This window comes from Bubalus bubalis, chromosome 22, assembly GCF_019923935.1.
Source record: "Bubalus bubalis isolate 160015118507 breed Murrah chromosome 22, NDDB_SH_1, whole genome shotgun sequence".
NCBI classification, from domain to species: domain Eukaryota; kingdom Metazoa; phylum Chordata; class Mammalia; order Artiodactyla; family Bovidae; genus Bubalus; species Bubalus bubalis.
Window position 1 is genome coordinate 57,465,629 of NC_059178.1, and position 16,546 is coordinate 57,482,174.

Consider the following 16,546-nt stretch of genomic DNA (forward strand, 5'->3'; position numbering starts at 1 on the left):
ACACATGGACATCACCAGATAGTCAACACCAAAATCAGATTGATTATATTCTTTGCAGCCAAAGATGGAGAAGCTCTATACAGTCAGCAAAAACAAGACCAGGAGCTGACTGTGGCTCAGATCATGAACTCCTTATTGCCAAGTTCAGACTTAAATTGAAGAAAGTAGGGAAAACCACTAGACCATTCAGGTACGACCTAAATCAAATCCCTTATGATTATACAGTGGAAGTGAGAAATAGATTTAAAGGCCTAGATCTGATAGATAGAGTGCCTGATGAGCTATGGAATGAGGTTCATGACATTGTACAGGAGACAGGGATCAAGGCCATCCCCATGAAAAAGAAATGCAAAAAAGCAAAATGGCTGTCCGGGGAGGCCTTACAAATAGCTATGAACAGAAGAGAAGCGAAAAAAGGAAAGATATAAGCATCTGAATGCAGAGTTCCAAAGAATAGCAAGAAGAGATAAGAAAGCCTTCTTCAGCGATCAATGCAAAGAAATAGAGGAAAACAACAGAAAGGGAAAGACTAGAGATCTCTTCAAGAAAATCAGAGATACCAAAGGAACATTTCATGCAAAGATGGGCTCGATAAAGGACAGAAATGGTAGGGACCTAACAGAAGCAGAAGATATTAAGAGAGGGCAAGAATACACAGAAGAACTGTACAAAAAAGATCTTCATGACCCAGATAATCACGATAGTGTGATCACTGACCTAGAGCCAGACATCCTGGAATGTGAAGTCAAGTGGGCCTTAGAAAGCATCACTATGAACAAAGCTAGTGGAGGTGATAGAATTCCAGTTGAGCTATTTCAAATCCTAAAAGATGATGCTGTGAAAGTGCTGCACTCAATATGCCAGCAAATTTGGAAAACTCAGCAGTGGCCACAGGACTGGAAAAGGTCAGTTTTCATTCCAATCCCAAAGAAAGGCAATGCCAAAGAATGCTCAAACTACAGCACAATTGCACTCATCTCACACACTAGTAAAGTAATGCTCAAAATTCTCCAAGCCAGGCTTCAGCAATAATTGAACCGTGAACTTCCTGATGTTCAAGCTGGTTTTATAAAAGGCAGAAGAACCAGAGATCAAATTGCCAACATCCGCTGGATCATGGAAAAAGCAAGAGAGTTCCAGAAAAACATCTATTTCTGCTTTATTGACTATGCCAAAGCCTTTCACAATAAACTGTGGAAAATTCTGAAAGAGATGGAAATACCAGACCACTTGATCTGCCTCTTGAGAAATTTGTATGCAGGTCAGGAAGCAACAATTAGAGCTGGACATGGAACAACAGACTGGTTCCAAACAGGAAAAGGAGTTTGTCAAGGCTGTATATTGTCACCCTGTTTATTGAACTTATATGCAGAGTATATCATGAGAAATGCTGGACTGGAAGAAACACAAGCTGGAATCAAGATTGCTGGGAGAAATATCAATCACCTCAGATATGCAGATGATACCACCCTTATGGCAGAAAGTGAAGAGGAACTCAAAAGCCTCTTGATGAAGGTGAAAGAGGAGAGTGAAAAAGTTGGCTTAAAGCTCAACATTCAGAAAACAAAGATCATGGCATCCGGTCCCACCACTTCATGGGAAATAGATGGGGAAACAGTGGAAACAGTGTCAGACTTTATTTTTCTGGGCTCCAAAATCACTACAGATGGTGACTGTAGCCATGAAATTAAAAGACGCTTACTCCTTGGAAGGAAAGTTATGACCAACCTAGATAGCATATTCAAAAGCAGAGACATTACTTTGCCAACAAAGTTCATCTAGTCAAGGCTATGGTTTTTCCTGTGGTCATGTATGGATGTGCGAGTTGGACTGTGAAGAAGGCTGAGCGCCTAAGAATTGATGCTTTTGAAGTGTGGTGTTGGAGAAGACTGTTGAGAGTCCCTTGGACTGCAAGGAGATCCAACCAGTCCATTCTGAAGGAGATCAGCCCTGGGATTTCTTTGGAAGGAATGATGCTAAAGCTGAAACTCCAGTACTTTGGCCACCTCATGCGAAGAGTTGACTCATTGGAAAAGACTCTAATGTTGGGAGGGATTGGGGGCAAGAGGAGAAGGGGACGCCAGAGGATGAGATGGCTGGATGGCATCACTGACTTGATGGACGTGAGTCTCAGTGAACTGCGGGAGTTGGTGATGGACAGGGAGGCCTGGCGTGCTGCGATTCATGGGGTTGCAAAGAGTCGGACACAACTGAGCGACTGATCTGATCTGATCTGAAGGCATTGGGATTTTCATTTAGTTTTGTCTTTTGGAGGGCTTCTCTGGTGGCTCAGATGGTAAAGAATCTGCCTGCAATGCAAGAGACCTGGGTTGGGAAGATCCTCTGGAGAAGGGAATGGCTACCCACTCCAGTATTCTTGCCTGGGGAATCCCCATGGACAGAGGAGCCTGGCGGGCTACAGTCCATAGGATCACAAAGTACCTATTTCAACTCATTTTGAAATATATGTGACTGTTTTATGCCTCCTTGACATATTGTTATTCCTCTGTCTCAGAACATACCTTTTTCACACCTTAATAAATTGATAGAAACATTGATCAGGTAATAATAATAATGAAGTCACACATGCAATGTACTCTTTATTATCTGTTGAAAAAAACAGATCATTTCAGTTAAAGCCTAATTTTTTCCACCAATGCTGGAAAATCTCAAGAATAACTGCACCATTATTACAGTATTTTAATTTTTATTAAAACAAAAAAAAAGTGGCAATTGATTCTCAGTTAAAATCTTCCCTGTGTGTGGAGTTGCATAGATTTCTGGTTGAAAGGAGAGAAGTTAGAAAACTTTATATTTCCTATGAAATGCTAAAATATGAATTATTATGTTGGGATTCCTGCAGCAAAGCTCAAAAATCTCCCTTTAACTTGCTACAGTGCAACTTCCTCTCTTTCCTTTTACCTCTCTCTCTCAACAAGGATGTTTGTTTGTTTGTTTGTTTTTCCTAAACAATGTTGATCACCCAGCATTGTAATTACATGAACTGGAGGCACATGGGAGATTTAAGATTGAAAATAATACGTCCCCTCTGAGAAATGTGGATTGTAATCTGAAGTATAATCTCTGATTATATCTCAGACTTTCAAATCAAACACATGATTAAAAACTCCTTGTTATTCTAAAAATCTGAACAGAACACAAATCTGTCAAGTTTAGATACTGTCAATCATTTGGTCACAATGTAACTCCATGCTGGATTATGGGAGCTATTAACTGAATTTAGCAGTAGTCTTGCCTTTCAGAGGACAAAAGATATAAAGAGCTGTGGGTGTGTCATGATGGGAGTGGAAAGTAAGATTACTGTTACAGAAATGGGTTATTTTAAGTACTGCATGCGTGCTAAGTCACTTCAGTCGTGTCTGATTCTTTGCGACCCCATGGACTGTAGCCCGCCAGGCTCCTCTGTCCATGGGGATTCCCCAGGCAAGAATACTGGAGTGGGTAGCCCCTCCACGGCCTTCTGGCCCAGCCTTTCTTCAGTTGTTCATTTATTATGCAATGTTTTCACCTCAGAATCGCATTACTGACCTCAAAGATATTAAACTTATCTACTAACTAATCACACAAATGCTTGACTCACAATCCATCCCTGAACCACTTTCCTCTTGTGTAATAATCTTCTCTTCTGAAGTGTTAACTATGTTTTTTATCTTATGGGATTAATGGCAAGATTCTGAAGTCCTGCAATGTATACTAGTAAAAAGCAGAACTTGATCTTAACAATGGTTCTTTTTTGTTTTTAGTGTTAATACATGGGCTTCCCAGTGGCTCAGTGGTAAAGAATCTACCTGCCAAAGCAGAAGATGTGTGTTTGATCCCTGAGTTGGGAAGACCCCCTGGAGGAAGAAATGGCAACCACAGATCACTACTGATTCCCCAGGTAGGTCTCAGAAAGTCACGGTGAAGGCTCAGAATCTCAGCCTCGCTGCCCAGCTGAGCCACGATGGTGCTGAAGGACCGCTGGAGCCACGTGTCCTGGATGCCTCTCAGCTCTCACTCCAGGCCTAACTGACTAGCCCAGAGATCTCCGGCCAATCATACAGAAATTCTGACTTCCCACCGAGGAACTGTGTTGACGGCTAATGCTAGGTGTCAAATCGGCAACGACTCAGCACCAGGGACCTGGTCAAATGCCGTTCTGAGGCTGCTGTGAAGGTGCTATGAGATGAGATTAGCATTGAACTCTGCAGACTGTGAGTAAAGCAGACTCCCTCCATCCTGTGGGTAGGCCTCATCCGGCAAGGTGGAGGCCTTAAGAGAAAAGGCCAATGTCCCCCGTAGAAGAGCCAATTTCTGCCAGTAGGCAGCCTTTGGACTCAAGCTGCCACATCAAGTCTTCCCTGTGTCCCCAGTTGGCCAGCCTGTCCTGCAGATTTTGAACTTAGAGCTCTCACAAGTGTGAGAGCCAATCCCTTAAAATAAATCTCCCTCTCTCTCTCTGTGTGTATACATCCAGAGGGTGGGGGTCTGCATCCCTGGAGACCCTTGACTCACACAGAGATAATGGTTTTCAGCTGTTTAAGGCCTGTCTATGCCCTTGGCTGAGCTGCATCCATCAGAGTACACTGTCTACATAGTGTTGGGTTCCCTGTTTGGCCATAAAATTTGCTCTAAACACTCAAACATTGTTCCAGAGCCTTTATTTTCTCTTTAACCAAGGAAAGCTTAGAAATTTTCTAATTCCATTCTGTCATTTTTATCTGAATGAACTACCCCCACCCCTGGACTTGAGTCTGCTCGCCCAGGACCACACTAGTAGGTCCCAGAGCAGAGGTGAGACCCAGGCCTCTCATCCCAGCCCTGGGCTCGTGGTACCCAACCCCCCGACCCACATCCTTGATCCATTATGTCACAGGGAGCTTTCATGTGTTTCTCAGTCTGGTTAACTACACAAAGGCATCAGGCTAATTACTGTATGTTTTAGCGATCAATTTACTAATCCTATTGGCTTATAGAGGATCTTTAGAGAGATGGGGAAAAAATTAGGTGCTCTCTCCACTGCAGACATGACAAATTGAGTTATAATGAAATATGGATACTGTCTGAATTAGGTTGGTTTTCCAGCCTGAGGTTCTGATTTATGTAGAAGCAATTTATGAGAATGTGTCCCCAGGAAGAGTCAGTCGGGATTGGGGATGGAGGAACCAGACCCAGAAGGCAGAGAGGCAGGCTGAGCCACGGGGGGATTTCAGGCAAAGTCCCTCTGAGACCAGCGCTGGCTCCAGTCAGAGAGACCCTGCAGTTAGTGTAGGTCACACCCGAGGCTGGTGCCCCTAGAAGACGGGTCCACACCCATCACGCTGGTGAGAAGGGAGTAATTAGACTCTCAGAGTCTTCTAGAACTTTATATATGTGGCCGTCATCCTTCATAGAGCCACAGGTGGTGGCTGCTGGGAGTTCAAGTACAGCAGAGGCTGACATCCACAAAGGTGGGAAAGGCCTCCTTGTGGGGAGTATGGAGGGGAACCTTGCCCTCTGATAACTGGATCAGAGCTCATACAGTGTCCCGAAAAAGGTAGAAAGTCCCCTGGCCGGGCCCTGACTCTCCTGACTGGAGGTATTCACACGAACGCTCAAAGGATATGCCCACAGGAGAGAATGACCACTGAGCGTGACGGAAGGACAGCTAGGAGGCCAAGGCTGCCCCAGCTCCTCCAGCCTGACCCTGAGCCTCCGACTCACTGCCAAGGTCATGGCCAGGGTCCCGACGCTGACATGGAACCATCTGCCTGATGACGCGCACCTTCAGAACAACCAGTCAAGTCTATTGATTCTCACTTCCTCTCCCCAAGCAACCTCTGAATTCTAACACAACCAAAGTGAGAGGATGTGTAAATCCACACACACACTCATCCAGTTGTCTTTACAAGAGTGTTTTTCATGAGAAGTAAGTAGGCATTCTCATTATAGCCATTCATCTGCTCAAGTGTGGTTTGTCAGCCCCTGAAAAGCGGGCTGTCACCTCTGCTGACACGGAACCCAGACCCCAAGTTTCCTCTAAGCAGCAATGGTGACGTGACACCATCGGGGGCAGTTCAGGGAGCTTCTCTTCTACAGGAGCTAGTCAGGTCATCTGACATGTTTTCGTTGGAGCTTGACCTCTGATAACCTTTTCTGAAGTTCAGAAGCAATGCAGATATTAGTATGGGAGTGAGGGAGCAAAACGTCAGCCTTATCTGTGGCTGGAGTGGAGAGTGATGCTCAGCTCGCAGGCAGGGGCTCCTGCCCCAGGAGTGCATCTACCAGGTCAGGTGAACAGAGGCTGCAGGGACAGAGTCAGCCCTGGGGGGGATGGAGGGGCCACAGCTTGGAAAGGACAAGGCCTACAAGGTGTAGAGGGGCTGCTGGGAGAGAAGGACAGGGAGCCAGGCCAGGCAATTAAATCAGCAGCTGTCCAACGGGGAAAAGACGGGGAAGACGCAGACAAGATGCACTGAAGGGTCCACCTCAGTGCTTCCCAGAGATACATAAGAGATTCCTTTATGGTCCAAGCACAGTGGACAGAGAGGAGGAAAAACATGTACCCAGCATATGATCATTCCCAGTCTATCAAATTTCCCACATATACCAATTTCCAAAGAAAGTATACCATACTATTTTTGTATTCAGTTCAGTTCAGTTCAGTCACTCAGTTGTGTCAAACTCTTTGCGACCCCATGGACTGCAGCACACCAGACTTCCCTGGCCATCACCAACTCCTGGAACTTGTCCGGACATGTCCAGTGAGTCAGTGATGTCATCCAACCATCTCATCCTGTGTCGTCCCCTTCTCCTCCTGCCCCCAATCCCTCCCAGCATCAGGGTCTTTTCCATTAAGTCAGTTCTTCACATCAGGTGGCCAAAATATTGGAGTTTCAGCTTTAACATCAGTCCCTCCAATGAGTACCCAGGACTGATCTCCTTTAGGATGGACTGGTTGGATTTCCTTGCAGTCCAAGGGACTCTCAAGAGTCTTCTCCAACACCACAGTTCAAAAGCATCAATTCTTTGGTGCTCAGCTTTCTTTATAATCCAACTCTCATATCCATATATGACTACTGGAAAAACCAAAGCTTTGACTAGTTTTCATATTAGTGAGCTATTTTTCTTGAATGATTCAGGAGAGAACTTATATCTGTGATGTCTCTTAAAGGCCTCCTAACCACCTGCAACAATGTCTAAGTTCTGTAGTTCATCTTCATAGCTTTAACAGTTTTCAGAACTTTATAGTTCTAAATATTTATCTACATCTTTGCAAGTTCTGCAAGTTCTAGTCCTTACCCAAAATTGCCAATCCTCTAGATAAAACTTAAAGTATGGGGGGTGAGGGAATCCTCACTTTGAAAATTAAAACTTGGCTAAAAAATCCTAATCAAGCATGCTTCTGATTCTTTGTAGTTCAGATAATAGCAGTTGAAAGTCTCACCTTTGTATTCCGATTGTGGCAAATTGGGCATCAATTTAGTTTAAGGTACAAATAATAGTCTGGAAATAAAGCTAAACATTCCACTGTTGCTCACATACCCAGGGGTGCAGAAGAGGAAATTCAGACTCGTGTATAAACCAAAATAAGCAAGAGAAGCCTAAAGAGACAAGAGAGACAAGTCTGCTACTATACAATGCAGTTACTGCAATAGGTAGAAATAAAAACAACTGTGAAAAACATAAATAGAAAAATAGAAGGTTCAGCCTGACTTCATCTTTGGAAATGCTTCCCATAGGAAACAGTTCCTATCTTTCTAGACTTGTTATGTCAGAGAGGAGCTGATATTGTAAGAGAAATCTGTTTTCATTCCAAGAAAAAAAAAAAATCAAAATGCTATCAGGGTAATCCTTAACTTCTTAACTGGTGCCTGTCAACGTAATTTCATTCATTCACTCAGTCATTCATTCATTCATTCATAACATCCTGTAAATCGTCTACAAAGAAAGGATAAACTACAGAGTAAAGCAGGACATTTACTTTCATGCAGGGCTAATCCCAAGAAAAATAATCAAATACCAGAGGTTATCTTTGGCTCTGTCCCCCACCCCCACCTTGTTTTTCAAAATCAAGTTGTCCCTCACTCCACAGCCCACCCTGTGCTATTCACCTCTCTCTTATTAAAATGTGTTTTAGATGATCTGATAGATTAATTCACCTTAAAGTCTTGCATATTAAGACTAGGTAAGGAGTAAAGCGTTAGCATAGTCAGGGTATTTGCATTCTAAACAGAGGAAGAGCCTCAAGCAAAGTGACATTTCAAGAAGCAGGGAGAACAGCAGAGATTTTCAAGAGGGAGACTCTCAGAAAACCTGAATACACAGTTTATAGACACATACTCGATCCTGATGACACAAAGAATATTTATTAATGAAGCCTTTGTCTGTTTAAACTGTACAGCATAATGTTGTTCAGCTGCAAAGTCATGTCCGACTCTTCGCGACCCCATGGACTGCAGCGTGCTGGGCTACCCTGTCGTTCACCATCTCCCGGAGTTTGCTCAAACTCATGTCCACTGATTCAGTAAAAAGGCTAAAGATCAAAAAAGAACTCTGGATCCAAAGGATCCAAAAGGTGCTGCTGTTCTCCATTAAGGACCTTTCTTGGGGAAACAGCACAACAAAACAATTTTCTGCCTAGTAGCCACTGTAATTTATTCCTGGGTAAGAAGAACATCTGCTGTAGATTATGTGCAGACATTTTTGTGATTTTAATTTGATCAAAATAACCAAATGCATATAAGAAGTTGAAGACTTGTTATTTCCATTTCAAACAGGGATATAATTCTATAAGAACCACTAAACAACAACAAAAAGACTTGTACTTATGTGGACTCATTATAGAATCATTTGTAAAAATTGGGAAATGAAAAAGAGGATCCAGCAGATGAATTTGGATCCATAATTATAAAACCCTTGGGGGGAACAACAGGGGAAGCAATTGGTATCAACTTTAAAATAACTATCTCCTCTCCCCTTTAAAGCTTTAAACCCAATGACATAACAGCCTCTTGAAACGCTGCCTCTCCATGCCACTTTTTGAGTAATGTCCCTTTTAACCTTCGCAGGATTGATGGCTCACACGCTGATCTATGGGGATAAATGTTAGGAAGTCTTGAGAAATCGCTTCACCTTGCACACGATGGCAATCCCAAAAGATCCACTTGGGTGCCAGGCAGTCAATCATGGCGTCCTTTCCCACCTGGCTGGATTTATAATGGCAGCTCTTGCACTCTCCCACCACCACCCATTTTATTATTAATATTTGGGAGAATTGTATCAGAAGGATGTCAAGATTCACATTTTTTCAGGTGATTTAAGAGTTTATGAAATAAGTCACCAGAAAGGAAAAGATGATTGAGGTCTAATGCAATATTTTTGATAAGTTGCTGCTCTAAAACCACACCCCAACCCAAACAACATTAAGGCAATGGAGTAGGAAGATGAGTAGGATTTAAAATTCAGTCCACTTCAGATTCTTTGAGACACCAGGTTTCCCAGACTCTCTTTCCATTCTGTAATGACAAGAATCAACAGATGTAAAAATTGCCTTTATTACTAGAGAACATTTAACTCAACCCATTAAATCATTTATATTATCTGTTTGAATTACTTGACTATTCCAGATTGGATGAAAAAAATCATCTCTCTCTTGATATGCTGGCTCCCTTTCCTTTCAGTTCAATAAATAAGAATCTCTGTGTCTTAAAAGTAACTATGAAAGTGAAAGTGTTAGTCTCTTAGTCATGTCTGACTCTTTGGGACTCCATGGACTGAAGCCCATCAGGCTCCTCTGTCCATGACATTTTCCAGGCAAGAATACTGGAGTGGATTGCCGTTCCCTTCTCCTGGGGCTCTTTCTGACCCAGGGATTGAACCTAGGTCTCCTGCATTGCAAACAGATTCTTTAAAGTCTGAACCACCAGGGAAATCACCTCATTTATATTGCATCAGTTCAGTTCAGTTCAGTCGCTCAGTCGTGTCCAACTCTTTGTGACCCCATGAATCGCAGCACGCCAGGCCTCCCTGTCCATCACCAACTCCTGGAGTTCACTCAGACTCATGTCCATCAAGTCAGTGATGCCATCCAGCCATCTCATCCTCTGGCGTCCCCTTCTCCTCCTGCCCCCAATCCCTCCCAGCATCAGAGTCTTTTCCAATGAGTCAACTCTTCGCATGAGGTGGCCAAAGTACTGGAGTTTCAGCTTTAACATCGTTCCTTCCAAAGAAATCCCAGGGCTGATCTCCTTCAGAATGGACTGGTTGGATCTCCTTGCAGTTCAAGGGACTCTCAAGAGTCTCCTCCAACACCACAGTTCAAAAGCATCAATTCTTCAGTGCTCAGCTTTCTTCACAATCCAACTCTCATATCCATACATGACCACAGGAAAAACCATAGCCTTGACTAGATGAACTTTGTTGGCAAAGTAATGTCTCTGCTTTTCAATATGCTGTCTAGGTTGGTCATACCTTTCCTTCCAAGGAGTAAGCATCTTTTAATTTCATGGCTGCAGTCACCATCTGCAGTGATTTTGGAGCCCAAAAAAATAAAGTCTGACACTGTTTCCACTGTTTCCCCATCTATTTGTCATGAAGTGATGCGACCAGATGCCATGATCTTCGTTTTCTGAATGTTGAGCTTTAAGCCAACGTTTTCACTCTCCTCTTTCACTTTCATCAAGAGGCTTTTTAGTTCCTCTTCACTTTCTGCCATCAGGGTGGTGTCATCTGCATATCTGAGGTTATTGATATTTCTCCCGGCAATCTTGATTCCAGCTTGTGTTTCTTTCAGCATAAAGGTCATTAATTAATAAAGGTCATTCCAAGACTCCCTCTGAGCAAAGGCTTGGGTACCCACACAGCATTCTACGCATAACACTCAATTTCAACAAGTTTTAACGTCAAATACCCATCAGTGAATTCTCTTCTTCTCATACGTTACTCCCTGCCCTTTGGAATGCATCCATGACCCATCTTTCTGTAAATGGTCCTCCTTCTCATTCTAGGGTCCACCTCAGACACTGGTCCTGGATGGGCCTTCAGTTTCTTCTGATGCCCTCGATTTACCCGACATGGCAACATACACTTCAGCATATGCACATTAGTTTCCAGTGCTGCAGTCATAAGCTAGTACAAATTTACCAACAGATACTGAGTCTCTTGGGTTAGCAAAAAAGCGAATTTCACGTATATTTGTCCTATACATTGAAATCTGTCCAGTTTTCAATAGACAGCCTTAGCTGCCAATTCTTTCAACTCCTTCCAGGACTCGGAGGTGACATGTCCATCATTTAAAATAATATGTTCCAAAATGACACATATGCTTCCCACATCCAATAAAGTTCAACTGCTTATAAGCTTAGACTATGCCCTGTATTTTCGTAATTGCTGACATGGAAGAATAGTGATGACAAAGGCACAAATCTGGAGGAATATCTGTCCTCACTGGCCGTGGTGGGGATTTGCCAGCTACAAATGCAGACCTGAGAATCTGGGACATCGCTTAAAAGAAATTGCCTCAAGGTCTTGGCTCCTAGACAAGGTAGAAAAAATGAAAATGACCTCTTGGCCAATTACTTCTTCTGTATCTCCACCTGAAATGCTAATGACACAAGAGCTGAAACTGAATAGATATAGTTATCATCTAATTAAACAAGGAAAATGTACTGATTGTGAGCATTGTTATTATGCTGTGCTCATGAGACTCAGTCTTAAACCTTGCCAAGCGTTTCTCCTTCCCACACACGCTATTCAGGACAGGCACTGGGTAAAGTGAAGACTTCAGTTTTCGTCCAGGAAATGCTACAAAATCCAGGAAATTCTTATCTCAGCCGCACCCACTGCTTTGTTGTTGTTCTTGTTGTTGTTCTTGTTGTTCGGTGGCTAAGTCATGTCCGACTCTTTGTGACCCATGGACTGCAGCGCGCCAGGCTTCCCTGTCCTTCACTATCTCCCAGGGTTTGTTCAAACTCATGGCCATTGACTCGGTGATGCTATCTAACCATCTTTTCCTTATCCTCCTGCCCTCAATCTTTCCCAGCATAAGGGTCTGTTCTGGTGAGTCAGCCCTTTGCATCAGGTTGTGAAGTGGAATATCCCCTGCCATATCAGTTAACAAAGATGAAACAGCCTTCAGCAATTTCCAGCCTCCAAACGTGAATGAAGGCTCTGAAAAGGGAAAACAATACCTGTGATCCAGCAGATGCCAGCCACCTCTACATGGAGGTGGGTGGGGAGAGGGGGATGTGAGAGATAAAAAAAAAAGAAAAACCAAATAGGATTCTGGCCCCAGATAGCTGAGATGCATATGAAAGGAATGATGTCAATACTCCCAGATTCCTGCATCTTCCCATACATAGAAGAACACTAAATTCTTTAACTTGATGTCTGGTTTTCCTTATTAACAGTAATCTTTGATGTTCACACTGCCTGCCCACTTTGTTGCAAACTTGCGTATAGCCTGACTCCCTCTCCCACCTCCTCGCAGCAGTCTCTCAGGGTTCCCTGAGATGTTGTCTCCCAGGCTTGAAGTCCTAAGATTTTCTCACTGAATAAAACCCTCACTGCTTTCAGCCTGCAACTAATTTTTAAGTTGACAAGGTGGCCAAAGGATTGGAGCTTCAGCTTCAGTATCAGTCTTTCAATGAATATTCCGGGTTGATTTCCTTTAGGATGGACTGGTTTCATTCCTTGCTGTCCAAGGGACTCTCAAGAGCCTTCTCCAGCACCACAATTCGAAAGCACCCACTGCTGCCCCGATCATCTAAGGACCACAGTGCCAGGTCTCAATGCCCTCGCCCAACCATCACAGCTAAGCCAGCGGCATCCCAACTAAGATCCTTAAAGCTACACTTGGTCATTTTAGTGAGGCTTCAGGCCACATAAGAGACAATATTGTGAGGCCAAACTTACCTTCCTGGAGTGGAGCCAGTCCACTCACGTTACAGCCTGGTCCCCAGAGCACTATTAAGCAAGCCCAGCACAATCCTCCCACTCAGGTGACCTTTGAAACCTGTCAAAAATCACCTCATCATTTCCATCGACAGAGCAAAAAGGCTCAGAACCCTGTCCCCTAGCACTGACTTCTGTTCCAAGAAGATATTAGATGTGCAGGGAAAATACAGTGGCCATAGTAAAGAGTGAAAGAAACTCACAAGAGGAAATGATGTGAGATCTGGTCATAGACTTCCAGCAAGCCAGCCCTACACTATCCAAAACCAGCAGGATTTATGGATCCTAAGCTAAAAAAACACATTACAGCTATAAAAAGAAAGTAGCTCAGTTCTTGATGTGACCAAAGACTGGAAGGTATATGATTACGCCTTGCTTGTTTCCTAACCACAGAGTTGCTTTAACACCTTTCTAGCATCCACGGTCACCCGTCATGAACGATACTTCCAGTAGATAAAGATAAACATCTTATCTGAAAAGCATAGTAACACGGCTGATCGTTAAGGAGGAGCCACTCTGCACACTGCTTCAGTGAACACATTTAACCCTCACAACAATTCTCATTCCCATTTTTCAGACTAAGCACTGGCATCACGGAGGGATCAGAATGCTCTCAAAAGCACCCACTTGAGCCGGGGTTTGAACCCAAGCAGCCTGGCTCCAAACGAGATACACATGAGATGAGTTATTGATATTGCTGCTTATTTTCACCTGGGACCCAGTCACAGCCAGAAAGTCTGAAACCAGAGAAAGAGCTGTGGCTTAGAAGGGGATCTGGATGATGCAGAAGGGGCAGGGGCGGCCTCACAGACAGCTTCTCCCAGCTATGGCAGCTGTAGGAAGTGGTGTTCCCTACCCCAAAAAGCTGACAGCAAGAAATCGCTTCCATTTCCTTTCTTCTCACAAAGCAGCACCTGCTCTGCTATGTTAAAAGATTTATTGGAGGGATAACTTTTATTCTGAAACTGTTAGCACCAAAACATGTCTAACCTGTTTCTCTTCCTCATTTGCATATGTAAAACAGCACTCACATTCACATAATTGTTCAATAATTCACATAATCGCTCAATACTACCTTTTAACAATCTGAACCTGACTGCTATTCAGCCAATTATTTTTTAAACTAACTGTGAGAAATGGAGGCAATAAATACCTCCTGGTTTTGTTTTGTTTTTTTTTTAAACATTCCAAAGTGTATCTATCATGGTTTACCCAATACCTAAAGAGCCATTACGCTGTGAGACTGGACAAAATTCTGATCACAGGAAACCTGGTGTTAATAGTAAATTGTTTATTTACACACTAGGTATTTTATGAAACTTTTTTACACTATTATTGCTTCCCACCAAATTTTCTCTGTAATTTAACACTTCTGTGTATGAGTGTTAGTCACTCAGTCGGGTCCGACTCTTTGAGGCCCCATGGATTGTAGCCCACCAGGCTCTTCTGATCATGGAATTCTCCAGGCAAGAATACTGGAATGGATAGTCATTCCCTTCTCCAGGGGATCTTCCTGACCCAGGTCTCCTGCATTGCAGGTGGATTCTTTATTATCTGAGCCACCAGGGAAGCCCTTAACATTTCTACTATGGGCAAATATTAACGGTACATTCGAATCAACCTCTCCCTTTCTCCACACACACACACTTCCAAGTTATAAGCTCTGCAGAACTAACATGATTATTTTTGTTTGTTGTACAAATAAAGGTAAAATACCTTCACCTCCCCTACAAATATTGACAGTATGCTAAACTTCGATTCGGCTATATTCTCAACTTCACCTTATTTAAAACATCGCTTTAGAAAATATTGCTTTAGATAGAATTTGTCTTAAATATTTACATTTTAAATTTATGTCATGTGTGGCTTTGAAAATACAAAGTTTTTGCAAACAGCACCTAGCCTGCTGCATCTTTCATATATATATATTTGTTTAACAAGGACAAACAGGTCGGTTTTTAAATGTATTTCATTTGAGCATTTAGGCGAATTATTCATCCTCTAGTTTGTCAAAGCTCTTACCTCTCCCTATGACGCAATATTAGGTCACTACAGTATTGGAAAGACTGATGCCAAAGCAAAAGCTCCAATACTTTGGCCACCTGATGTGAAGGGCCAACTCATTGGAAAATACCCCGATGCTAGGAAAGACTGATAACAGAAGGAGAAGAGGGTGACAGGATGAGATGGTTAGATAGCATGACCGAGTCAATGGACATGAGTGTGAGCAAACCCCAGGAGATGGTGAAGGACAGGGAAACTGGTGTGCTGCAGTCCGTGGGCTGCAGAGACTTGGACAGGACTTAATGCCTGAACAACAACAATGACCCAATATTGGGTCACTACAGCCAAGTATTTAGGTTCCAATTTATGCTCTTGCCAAACCCCTGGAGACACATGACTCTGTGGCCTCCTAGTTACAAGAGCATCTCTTTGACAAAACATAGACTCTGAGGAATGTTTCAGCTTATATCAAGTCATTTTTAAAGCAATATTCAAGCATATATGTCTTAATTATCAAAAATTATAGTTCAATTCCAGACATTAGATTGAAAATTTGGTAAAAGTAGATTATTACTTAGAAACATATATAATGAAGCTTAATGTCTGTATTAAAATCTTCAAATAGAAAGCAGGCATTAGGTATTAGGTACTTTCTTTTAAGAACTATAATAAAAATATATTAGCTAATTTTAATTGTCTTCATTGTTTTGCCCATTTTAGATTTTCAGATTTATAGCCTTGTATCTTCTTTGTCTATATTTAAAGTCATCAACTCCACCAATTTCTTCTACAGAGAATGTGTGAATTATAGAAGAATATGAAACATTTATTAACAGGATCTTAATGCTTTGGAAATTATATGTCTTTATATTCTAATTATTTAAAGTAGGCAGACTTCTTTTTCATTTTCACCTGACAGTGAAAAAGGCCTGGCAACCATCTGTATCTTCATCTCCAAAAAGGAAAACTGGATCCTCATCAGGAAGACTGAACTTCAAGCTGGAACCTGGATCCGCATTCTGGAAGAGCTCCCCGTTTCATTGTGAGCTTTAGGGACAAGGTGGCAGCAGGGTGTGACTGCAGCAGCCAGAGCTGTAGAAGTGAGACAGGATGGGGCAGAGAGAGGAGAAACGCCCGCAGCGGAGCCCTGGCCGGAGGCGGGTAACAAGGCAGAGCCTGGAGTGGGGACAGCTGAGCCACAGGAAGTGTAAGTGGGGAAAGAAAAAGCAGACAGCAACGTGTCTTGAAAAACACTGTGTGCCTTGGAGGTGCTGGGGGAACAATGCACCTTCTCCCACCTGGAGCCCAGCAGGTTGATATGAAGGAGGAACGCCTGAGCAAGGACAGGGCTGTGTAAGGTGGGAGAGGCAGGAATCACAGAAGCTAAGAGACAAGCATCCAGGACTTCCCTGGTGGTCCAGGGGCTGGGGCTCCACGCTCCCAACGCAGGGGGCCGGAGTTCAGTCCCTGGTCTGGGGAGCAGATCCAGCATGCTGCAATTAAGACAAACAGCACAAACCAAATACATAAAGAAATAAATATTCTTAAAAAGAGAAAGGAAAGCACCCCAGCATCCAAACTCCCACCCAACAGATACAATGTAGGTTCT

The 16,546-nt window shown here is 43.1% G+C and overlaps 1 long non-coding RNA gene across 1 annotated transcript; it reads right to left on the minus strand.

The window, feature by feature from the left end:
• Positions 1-8,819: 8,819 nt before the first annotated feature.
• On the minus strand, positions 8,820-13,531 carry LOC123331170. The gene is made up of 3 exons (XR_006547680.1): positions 13,137-13,531; positions 12,895-12,994; positions 8,820-9,497 (listed from the first exon to the last, which is right to left on the minus strand). It is a non-coding gene; the product is annotated as an uncharacterized LOC123331170 (long non-coding RNA).
• Between the last annotated feature and the right edge of the window lie 3,015 nt (positions 13,532-16,546).